General features: G+C 32.2%; 1 pseudogene; it reads right to left on the reverse strand.

The window, feature by feature from the left end:
- Positions 1-7,232: 7,232 nt before the first annotated feature.
- Positions 7,233-12,962, reverse strand: LOC120174389 (annotated as a pseudogene).

Consider the following 12,962-nt stretch of genomic DNA (forward strand, 5'->3'; position numbering starts at 1 on the left):
GTTGTAATGAGTTTTATTTAATAATTCCGGTATTTCTTTTCTTGGTACTTTTTCCTATGTACTTTTCTATCATTAAACTCTCATTTTTATTTGGTTCATTGGCAGATTATTTTATTTTCATTTTTTCTTTTTATGTACTTTTTCTTAAGAATTGTTGTTATTTTTTAGGATCCGGGTTCAACCATATAGAGGTCAACGTTCAAAGTCAGAAAGTTAAGAATTTTCTTTAAACATATATTACCTTATACTTACCCCAAACTATTTATACACTCATTTAAAAAATCAATCAAATATTCTATTTTTTTATCTAATTAAGTTATCAAATAAAAAAATTAAATTAATTAATTTTCAAATAAAAAATTACATCAATTATTTTTTTATTTACTTCTTACTCTCAACTTTTTTTTTTGAAATTATTAATGACAGATTATCAAAAATAAATCCTACTCTAAAGAAACATTGCAGCAATGATAAACATAATCGTAATTAGGTGTTCATTTGTATGTTTCAATTTAAAAATGTTGACTTTAAAACATGTTTGTTGAATTTAATTGCAATTTATTTAATGGATAAATACACATTTAATAATTGAATTTTATTTTCTCTTATTTCATTCAATGTACTCTTAGTTTCTTTAATTTATTTATTAAATCTTATAGATTAAATTTTTTATCACTCCGTCGTTAGTCTCATAACCACGTTATGACATGACAAATTTAAAAGTTTTTTAAATTAAAAAATACCTCTTTAAAAACCCTTAAATGTTTCACCTTATAAATCTCATTCTATCCATTTTCCCCCTAAAGAAGCTGTAACCAGGCTCGTAAAACACACAGCTCCAACACCATAACCCGTCATTTTTTGTTTCCAAATTCAACCTCACATGGTACGTTCTTTCTCTTCCTCCTTCAACCTGACTGAACTTTAAACTTGAATGAAGATCCAAACTCTGGGTTTGAATCAACGAGGAGGAATACAATGTTGTGTTGCCAACCGTTCTCACGCTTTTCTCTTGTCCAGTGACCCTTTATTCAACACCGGCATCGTTTAAACATCCATTGTCACCCTTCAACCATGTGCTCTTTCTTCTCATTCCCAACATTGTACCTATGTTGCACTAATATGGATACAGGGACGGGGACGGAAACGAAAAATGACAATTTTTAAATTTCAGGGTATAGGGACGACAAGGGTACGTCATATATTTTTTTCCAAAATTATAAATAGATGTAAAAAAATCATAAATAAAATCAATACAATAAAATCCATAAAAAACTACAATATTAAAATGTCAAATCTCAAGATTCAAACCACAATATTAACTCTAGAACAATAAAATCTATAAACAAACCATAATATTAAAGTGTAAAATCTCAAGACTTAAACCAAATTATTAAGTTTAGAACAATATTAAACAATACAAATCAAACGATGCTAACATCTTCCGAGATTAACTCGCTCTCTAAATCCGGCTCATAAAATTTTGAGTTATTCGAGTAAATCTTGAACTTATTCCTAGTTATTCCGAGTTAATCAAACATTGCTAACAAACACTTGGAAGCCACACACTAAGGGTGAACATTCAATAGACTTGAGTCAAGTCAAACAATTTCAGGTTATTCAAGTTGACAAGTCGTATTTTACAACTCAAACTTAACTTAAAATTCGTTCAAGTTGAGTTGAGTTTAATAAATTTGAGTTAAGTTATTCGAGTCAAGTTATTCGAATTTCTATACTAATTTTAGTATAATTATTTATAGTATTATGGTAAGGATTGATTCCAATTTTTCGACTTTCTATATATATATATATATATATATATATATATATTCTTTTCACATTATAATGTTATTTAATATATCAAATACAATCTAAAATTATAAAAATATATTCACAATACTATATTTTTCTTTATTTTAAGGGTAAAATATTTATGAGAGTATAAAGGAGTTAAGAAATTAATGAGAAAAAAGAATTTTTAAATAATTGCAGTTAAAAGTCTAAATTGAGTAAAATGAAAAGTTAAGGAGTAAAATGAAAAGTTAAGGGAGTAAATAAAAAAGAGTACCTTGTAGTAAAAAAAATAAGAATTGAAGGTACATAGGTATTCTATAGTGGTATATGAGCATGTGATTCAAATTTTGTAAAAAAAAGGACTTAAAATAAAGGATGAATTGAAGAAATAAAGAAATTATGAAAAGCTGAGAGACTAAACTGAAAACTAGAAAATTGTTATAAAAAAGAGGGATTGAAAGTACATATATATTCTATAAAGGTTTAAGAGTATGTGGTTTAAATTTGGTAAAAATTAATTTAAAATGAATGTGAAATTAAAGGACTAATGAAATAAGAGAATAAACCGTAAAATTGTCAAAACACTTAGTCAAGTTTTTGATTTTTCGAGTAACTCAATTTCGAAACTTTAATTCAAGTCGAAATCGAAAATCAAATTGATAATTCAAATTGACTCAAATAACTCAATTAAAAGAATAATTTTTCGAGTTCAGCCAAGTTTCTACCCATGCACCCCTAAAGCTTAAAACAACTTTAAACCCAAACACCCAAAACCATAGAACAAGCGTGAAATACCCAACTAGGAAAACTCATCCCTGGCATCATCCTTATAATCGAAGACCTCCCTAAAATACCCATTCAAAACATTGTAAATTTTACCAAGACTAATTAACATCCAAAGATTAAAACAAATGGATGAAGAATATAACGATAAATGAACAGTAATTAATAAAAAAAATATTAATTTAATATAAAAATAAATAAAAATGCTATGTCATCCCAAATTTACGGAGAAAATGATGGAGGGATAAAACAAATTCAATGTATTAAGTTCAGTGATTATATTGAAAATATTGAAATCATAGTGAATGAAATAAGAGAGAGAATAAAATTCGGTAATCAAACATGTAATTTACCCTTATTTAATTCAAAATGCTTTAGTTTAAAAAAGGCATAATGTAAACAAATACCCTAACGTTTGATAGTATTGTCAAATTTACCGTATTGTTTTTTTTGGAACATTTTACCCCAAATGTTTCATTATGGGTAAAAAAAAACCTTCGTTTGATGAAAAACGTTAGTTAACTAATGGTCAACGCATGATGTTGATCAAGAAAGAACACGTGGACCCAGATGTTGATGTGGATTGTCCAAGTCATAATAGATGATGACATGACACTACCATGTCAGATTTTAAATAAAAATTAAAATATTATTCTTAATATTTTATATTTTTATTTAATATTTTTTGTCCATGAGATGATGACAATGTCAACACCATATTGGTTTAAATTTAAACCAAGCAAAATATGCTTTTATGGGGAGTTGAACCTAGGTAAAATGCTTGGAACCCAATCATCTAACCACCAACCAAATATTTCATTTTTTATCTTTTGCATTACAAAATATTTAATATATACGTTATGTCTCTCACACATTTTATCAAACACCTTCTTCATCCCTTCTTGACATGCAATTTCTCCCTCGACGTGATTTTACTCAATGCATCTCTCCCTGTAAATTTTGGAGGTGCTAATCTGGGTTTATAGAACTTATCTTACAACAAGATTTCAGGCCAGTATCACCAGATTTTGCAAAGCAAATTCCTCATAAAGCTATCGTTGATCTCTCATTTAATAAATTAAATGGTGCAATCCCGGAGTCTGCAACTTTGATTAATCAGAAAACTGAGTCTTTTTCAGGTAACTTGGATCTATGTGGTAAACCATTGAAAAACCCTTGCTCGATTCCTTCAACACTTTCAACTCCACCTAATACGTCCTAATCCATATTACCAGCCATTGCAGTGATACCCAGGTCAATAGACTCAACCCCAGTTGCAAGCTCAACACTTGGAGAACCAAATAACATCCAAAACCAAGCGAAAGCCGGTCTAAATCCAGGCACAATAGAAGCAATAGTTATAGCAGATTTATCTGACATCTTCAATATCGACATGATCGTTCTCTACATATACCAACTCAAAAAGCAAAAAGCTCTCACACAAAGCATCATAACAACAACAAGCAACGTCGAGAAAAAACCAGAAGTTTCTTAGAGAGAGTAACGAACATAGATGAAGAAACGAGGATGTATGGCCGTCGTAACAAGCGGATGAACGACGAATAGTGGCTAAAAGGGGTGGCGATTGGTTAATGGTGCGTGTAGGCTGTTGGTTTCGTGGAAACAAGGAAGAGAAAAGGCGGCTAAAAGGTCAAATAAAATAAAAAGGGTTTTTGGTTTAAAATATAAAGAGCACGTGGGGCTAAGAGTGTTGTAGAATTGAAATTTAAAAGGGAATGGATGGATCCGTCAAAAGTTTTAAGAGAAGGAAAATTGTTTCAAAATTTGAAACAAAAAGTCTCGACAATAATGCCATCGTCGTGTTCATGTATCAAGTTAAAGCGCTTTTAGACAGATCAGAGACAACCAGTTCCGATAGCGAAATTGAAGGAAAAAAACAAAAGTTCAATGTGAATCAGAAAGGAGGGGAGTTAGTGATGGTGAATGAGGAAACATAGCATTTGGAGTTAGAGACTTTGTTGAAATCATCAGCTTATGTTTTAGGGTCGAGCATCGCGTACAAAGCCGTGCTTGAAAATGGCACTGCATTAGCCGTGCTTGAAATCCTTTTTTTCTTTTTCCCTCTTTTACTGCAAGAATCATCAAGCTGTGTGATTATTAACAGTATATGTTAAGACGGAGAAGAAATTGCATGTCAAGAGGGGATGAAGAAATTGTTTGATAAAATGTATGAGAGCATATGTTAAATATTTTGTAATATAAAAGATAACAAATGAAATATTTGGCTTGGTGGTTAGGTGATGGGATTCCAACCTTCAAGCATTTCGCCTAGGTACAACTCCCCACAAAAGTAAGTTTTGCTTGGTTTAAATTTAAACCAATATGGTGGTAACACGTGTCATCATCTCATTTGATGAAAAATATTAAGAATAATATTTTAATTTTTATTTAAAAATCTGACTTGATTATCATAAAGGTGACTTTGATTCCCATAACAACAAAATGTGCTCTTGCTTGGTTAAAATCATGCGTTGATCGTTAGTTGACTAACGGTTTTCATCCAACGAATGTTCTTTTTAACCATAATGAAACATTTGGGGTAAAATGTTCCAAAAAAAATAATACGGGAAAATTTGACAATACTGTCAAACGTTAGAGATATTATTTGCATTATGCCTAAAAAAAAGTGTCACTCCAATTACCACGTATTACTCATCCAAACTAGGTTTATAGGGTTTTAATACTTTTTTTATTAAATTATGGTAACTATAAAATAGTATCAAACTCTCAATCATTTGACAATTAAAATTTAATAATCCCTGTTAGTTATTGGTGTTCGAACCCGAAACCTCTAAAATAATAATTCATTTGACTAAGTTTCTAAGGTTTTAAGTTAAATCTTTTTGTTAAGATAAAGTCTCTTTAGGTAAAAAAAAAACCCTAGTCGCCTCTCCCTTTTTTTCATCTTAATTTTCTCTCAATGTTTTTGTATTGTATTCTTCTTTCTTTTTTATTTTTGTTTAGCCGATGACGGCATTAATCTTAATATTGGTTGCCGACCGTCGAAGAGTATTACTTTTTTGTTTTTTTATATTATGTCCTTTATTTTCTTTTTTCTTGAGCCTTTAATTTTGAATAAAAATATTTGTCTTTGTGACACGTTTTTCTCTTCTCTTGTGGCACGCATTTGCTTTTGTTGCACGATCCTTATTGTTTTTGTATATTTTTGCATACCTTTGTGGTTGTTTTGGTTCTTGCACAAAAATCATCACAACATTTGTTTTCTGGGTCACATATAGTTAGATATCTCTTTTGGTAAAATTTTATTTGCTGATTAGAATTTTGTAGCGAAACAACCTACTAATTGTTTTGTTCGCTCTTCTCTCCTTTATCACTTCGTAAAACGTCTTATTTGACAGAGACAATGAGTTTTTATGAAAGTTATTGGGTTTTGATTCGATCGTCATTCTCAATTAAAAATTTTATTTTTCTTTGTATCTTTAAATTTAATATTTTACTTTTGTGTGAGTATTTTAATAACTATTTTCTCTAGATTTTTCTCATATTTTGATGTGTTGTAATTTTAATTCCTTCATATATTAATAAAATTCAATTGCCATATCGTTAAAAAATCTTTAGTTTTCAGATATAATTTTCATTTCTATAAAATATCGTGTAGCTCTGAACCAAAAATTACAATTTAGAACTATAAATATAACGCCGGTGTAACAGAATTAAAACCCTTGAAGATAATTCCATTCTTTATTTCCCCATTAGCCTGCCTGTCCTTAATCTAGCACTTAGAAAACGAAAAATTTCAGGAATCGGGCTAATGCTCGAACTCAAGATATATTGTTTGAGTTAATTGCATCACATGTGCTCATTTAAATTAATCTTAAACTTTCAAACATCTCGGTTTCATCCCTAAACAATAACCTTCATTCTAAATTAATCCCCATACTTTTTGAACATTACAATTTCATCCCCAAACTATACCTATTAATAAAATCATTAGGCCAACTTATATTATTATATGTTTGTAAAAAAACAAAATTAGGTTAAATAGTTGTCGAAACTAACTACATATTTGGATGAATTTGAGGATGATAATGAAATATCAAAAGTTCATGGACCAATTTAGGAAGAGGATCATAGATTAGGGTTGAAATTAGAATATTCAAAAGTGTAAGTACTAATTTCGAATAAGAGTCCTAGTTTGAGAATGAAATTAGAATATTTAAAAGTTGAAGGACCAATTTAGAATGAGAGTTACAGTTTGGGGATGCAATCAACTCTAATTATTCATGTATCCATAATAAACATTACGCTTTCAAACACCATAAACGTACCAAAATCTATATAACACGAAATATTAGTGTGTTTAGAAAGGTATAGAATACTTTAAGTTCTGAATATTGCACAATCGTGGTACGAATAATGGATTGTGATATCTAGAAAATAGCTGCGGCCTAACTCATATCCAATGGACCTACACCAATGAGCCATATAGCTAGTACAAGCCGAAAGGATCGCCAAAAAAAGGACCAGATGAAACAAAAGCACAATAATATAATCCCAAGATGAATGTACAGTTCACTAATAAGGAGCACACTGAAATAAGATTTAGGATTTGTTCTTATCTGAAAAACTCACACGATTAATCAGCATCATATTTGAGCAAATACGGAATTCTTGAATGAAAAACTAAAATTTCTGTTTCGGGAGGTCGAAAAAATCAGATAAAACATCTTTCAAAGGCTTCTTAACCTCAAAAGCTCTAGCACTACATACACATAATCTTCAGTCGGACTACACAGGCAGGGTCCTTACCTTAAGCCAACACACGATGAAGATAGATGCCATGCCTTGACAGCTTCACAAATTCGGCACGCTAGGGACAAGTTCTGCTGCTTTCGGTGTTTCTAACTGGGTTAAAATAAGGATGAGCCTGCAGGACGATTAAATCATCTAATTAGAAAACTCCTTGGCGAGATTAAGGACACATTAAAAGATAACGCCAGAGCTAGGTGCCCACAGATGCACTGCACATATATTATATAAAAGTTGGGTCCGGTAAATACAGAGGTGTTCTTCAATAGGTTCATAAAGACCAGGAGTAGTTTACCATTGCTTCTTTTGCAGTTGGCCTTTCTTGATGATCATATCGGAGCAACTTATCGAGGAAGTCAATGGCCTTACACGAAAAACAAGTTAACGATAGAAAACAGTATAGAGAACAATCTGAATAGTATAAGAACTTGCTAGATATACTACCTCAGGTAATGCCAGATGTTGATTCTCAGCATTGATGAACTTTGTCCAAGGTTTTCGACTGTGCCTGCCTCGAGAAAAGAATAATTCTCAAATGGAAATAACAGCACTTATGCATCATCAATTTAAATAAAAGATCTTATGCAAACCTCCCAACAAGGGCTACGAGATGTGGATCCAATTCTATGCGGTACTTATTCAGATAAGCATTTAATTCATCTGTCCCGAGAACCTGAGCAGGAAATGAAAACGCTTAAGAACAATAGGGATCATCAGTTTTGTTCCTCAACAAAAAGAAAAAGACTCTCGCCCAAGACCTCAGTGATGCATGGTAGAAGTATGACATTTCTCAAGAAACAGCACCAATAATGAATAGGAAATGAATATCCGAATAAGCCTCCACAACAGAAATATTTTACAAGATAAGGATGTATATGGTTATGCTTGTTCATTGTCACTTAAAAAACCCACAAATTCACATACCTTGGCTATCTTGACCAGTTGATCATAATTATCATGCCCATAGAAGAATGGCTCCTTCCGGAATATCTGCATAGCAAAACCCTAAAATTTAAGCATCTCAAGGGAGAGGCATCAAAAACCTTGGTGATATATCAAATTGTGACCCCCACAGTTATCTGCTACCCATGGATATATCAATGCAAGCAGATCAAGATACACTCGTCTATGGAGATATTCTACCCCACTAAAATGCAGTACGGTAACATATTTTAAGGGTCCAAGGAGAAATAGATTTGATTCGCCAGATTGCAAAATAACATATATTGAGGATGGCTTTTCAGCTGTGAAATATGATAATCAGGCTTTCCAGAAGATATGTCCAGGTCTACTTGTTGCATATGACCACAGAGTGATAAATCTATAAATGATTTTGATATAACAATTATTTTATAAGGATCAATTTTATAAAACTATTGTAAACTTATACTCAATTCAAAAATTTGTCTAAAGACTCTTAAATTATTTTTCAAGACTCTGAATATGTAAAAAATATGTTTTAAATGTTTTGGGACATTCACACAACTAAAAATACTTTCATAAAGTTAAAAACAGCTCAATTTTTTCAAAAATTGGAGCAAAATTTTAACCAGATCTAAGAGTTTTGAAACTCCTTAGACAATGCCTTAAAGGTTTTAAAACTCCCATAAAAGTTCTGAACCTTTAGGTTGAAAGCGTTGAATTTTTTTTATACCCGCCTTAAAAGTTTGGAAACCCCTTCGAAGGTTTCGAAGCCCTCTGTGCTAGTGAACATTGAATGCACGAATTAATGACTCCAAAACTCCCTCCAACAACCTCAAATGGCTAGAAAACCTTGTCAACATATAAAAGGGGTCTTGCAACAGTTAAACAAAAGAAAGCCAATCCAAATATCCAAGAGCTAAAATTTTAATTTGTCCTCAATTTATCTCTTTCTTTCACATTGAACACTAACTTATTTTTCATTGTAATTTTTATTCTAATGATCTTGAGACAGTGCAAGCTCGCATCGTGCAAAAATATTATCTGAGAGGGTTTATTCTTAGCTTGCTTATTTATATTTTTCTCTTTTGAGAAAGTGTGTATTTTTAAGATTTTGAAATATAAAGGGATTTGTAAGATTACACTTTGTCCTCAAAGGTTGATCAAATTAGTGAATTTAAGAAAATCCTTAATGTGAATAGCTAAGGTAGTGGATATGGATTTTATTGAAGAAACCACTCTAAATCATTTATGTCAATTGTTAATTATTCTTAGTAAAAGATACTACCAGTTTGTTTTTTTTTTTGTCAGTTCAACCCATTCTTGATCCATTGGCTCAGCACACAGGTACATGAGGAGAGCTTGATATATAAAGAACTAGGGTAACAATTATGGAAGCCTACCTCAAAAGAAGTGATCTAAGACTAAAGGGTAAAATAAACTAAAGGTAGCACCCACCATTCCAGCAAACATACAACCAAGGCTCCACAAGTCCAAAGAGTAATCATAGTCTTGCAAATCAACAAGAAGCTCGGGGCCTTTAAAATACCTGCAAACCAGGAATGAAGAAAGGAAGGAAAATAACATATCAATTAATGGAAGGTAAACTTTTAATACCAAGAAATTTTGGCACTTAAAAAACAAAAACTGATATATTTACTAAAAATGGTAACAAGAATTATGACATCGACTAAAATGATTATCTTTTAGTATAGCACTCTCAAACTAACATATGGCCACAATTGAAACCTTAGCTCCTATGAAGAATTTTACAACTCTATATCCCAAGGTTTTCCCACCTTTTACCTTTTTTATTTATTCATTTTTAAAATACAGTGTTAAATAATATTTATCCCTTAAATGAACTGAGGAATGCATGTCTTGTAGATTGCCTCTAGCTCCATATACCACCGGTATTCAACTCTAATATTTAAAGTACATGCTACTATAACAGCACTGAGCTTCACCTGTTTCTCTTATTTTTTATATGAACCATACGTAATGTGACATCAGGTTTCATGGTTGTGTTCAACAAATTTGAACACCGTGAATTGACAAGTGAAAAAGCATTTCCTCAAAAACGTTAACCAATGTAAAAAGCAAAATTTTCGATGAATAGTTTATGGTAACACTATAATTTATGTAAATCAACTTCCATTTCCATCTCCAGAGCCAGCTATCCAATTGAAAAAATAAGGCACTTTGGTAATGCTATATTTAAGACAGATAAGCAGTTTTAATCAAAAGATTGTGGGAAGCAGACTGTTAGAATGTGTATATGTAAGCCACTTGAACAACTGAGAACTTTAAATGCCAATAAGCAAACATACCTGGAAGCGACACGAACATTATATTCTGTCCCTGGATGGTAGAACTCTGCAAGTCCCCAATCAATAAGACGAAGTTTCCGTTGTTCATGATCAATCATCACGTTATGGGGCTTCACATCTCGATGCATAATACCTTGTGAGTGGCAATAATCCAATGCCTAAAATAAAAGACCAACAATGCTTAAAAAATTGAACGGTCTTTACTAAGAAAGAAGGAAAAATGTCAAAATTAACATTTTCTTACAAAGATATCTAGAACTGCTAAAATATTTTGAATCCATGGCAAATAATCATGTACAAACATCAACTAAAATTCAAAAAACTGCGATTACATTACAAAAGGTTCTGCAAACAACAAATTCATATCATAAAATATCAATTGTCACAATTGACTATGACAATTAACTTTTGCAATCTTTCAATCATGACAGGCAGAAAAGCAACCGGCAAAGAAATGTAATAATATTAGACATCAATCGCAATAGGAAAGAGTCTAGGCCTTAAAACAGGAAATATGGCAGCATTCACGAGATAGCACATATAAGCTCATATAAGATCCTTCCGATCTATGGCATTTATCCTCAAATAAAGAGAAATAATTCAAAACATGCAGGTATAATCTTGGACACTAAGTGAACTCAACCATAGATCCATCATTCAGGCATACTAATATTTTTGTCACAAACACCAACAATAATCTCTTGTCAAAAACCATTATCAAATTGCAAAGACATCTCGCAATTTCTTTTTATTTCTTAAAAGAGCCAATATGTGGTTGACAAAGCTAATAATCTAACTGTTCAAGCATGTATTGTAGAAGGTATGCTAAAGAGACACTTCATTTTCCCTGATGTACTTGTGTCAGACAAATATTTGCATATGGTGTATGGGACATGATCGGTCAAATACATTGCAAGAGAGAGAAGATTGAGTATAACCATGTCGGATACACACACTCAAGTTTATACGAGAAAAACATTTTACAACATGGAAAATGGCTACATTTAGATCTAGTTTGAAGCTTAAACAAAGGAAATATACTTCTCTTTCTTTGACCTAGAAGTATGGTACCATAATGATAGGAAATCATCTCCCATCCCCCACTATGCCCTCTGACATATTACCTAGGTTGAACTTAAAAGTTTTACTGCAACAGGAGCTCCAAGACAAATGAAACATGTCTTGATAATATGAATATGCACGTCATTTCAACTTCAATTTCAATGTTAATAGCATTTCAGAATAAACAAAGGAACAAGAAAGATCATGTATTTACCTTCAGAAGTTCATAGATATAATATGAATATCATAGTCAGCGAGCGTCGGATAAAGCACTTTAAAATCCGTATTATTTACATATTCAAATATAAGACTTGGAGTCTTAGATTGTTGATCCCTAACTATATCCAGCAACTTCACAATATTGGGTCCTCCACAGAGATTCTGCAGTATTTTAATCTCCCTCTTAATCTGCATTCCAAACAGTCATTTTTAATCAAACCAATTTACATAAAAAACAAAAATCAATTTTAAGTAATACAAACCTTCTTCTTCTTGACCGGTTTGAGAATCTTGATAACACATTTCTGGTTGTCTGTAATATGAACCCCTTCAAAAACCTCACTGTATTTCCCTCTCCCGACTTTCCTCACCACCTCGTAATCATCCTGTTCGCTGCCCCAAAAAAAACCGAGACTTAAATCAATCAATTAACCAATTTTCTACTATCCGTCTGGTAACCATTAAGTTTAATAGGATTTTCTAGCCGATATGGAATAAAAAATCCTAGGATTCAAGTTCACAAACACCAAGCACCATTAAAGAAAAAAATCGGAACTATTAAAATAAAATGAAAAAATACGGGTACTATACGTATAAAAAACGAAGACTTCGTAGAGAGCAGCAGAGCAGGAAAACAAAAAAAATACCCCCATTGAACCGTGAGGAGCTCGTACTCCGAATATTCTCTAGGACGAATAACGTTGACATCGGCGTAAACCCTAGATTTAGAAGGAGCGCCAGGGAGCCTATTGGATTTTCCGATCTTTTGAGCCAGGTTTTCGGCTTCTTTCAGCTCCGCTAACCAAAGCCTTTTTTATGGTGGTGGTGGTGGTGAGAGAAGGGAAATTAAGAGGTTTAGGAGACGATCCGACGGAGGAGATGGAAAGAGGGAAGAGAGGTGAAGACAGTGTGGCGAAGGAGGAGGCTGCGGCGGTGGGGAGAGAATATGAGATTCAAGGACCTTATGGCCGGGTACAGCTTGGCTTCTCACGTAAAAAGGGCAGGTTTTTCCGTTTTTGTCTTATTGAACGACAACGTATTGAAGGGATATATGAAAATCAT

Source organism: Hibiscus syriacus, unplaced genomic scaffold, assembly GCF_006381635.1.
Source record: "Hibiscus syriacus cultivar Baekdansim isolate YM2019G1 unplaced genomic scaffold, ASM638163v2 tig00112072_pilon, whole genome shotgun sequence".
Taxonomy (NCBI): Eukaryota; Viridiplantae; Streptophyta; class Magnoliopsida; order Malvales; family Malvaceae; genus Hibiscus; species Hibiscus syriacus.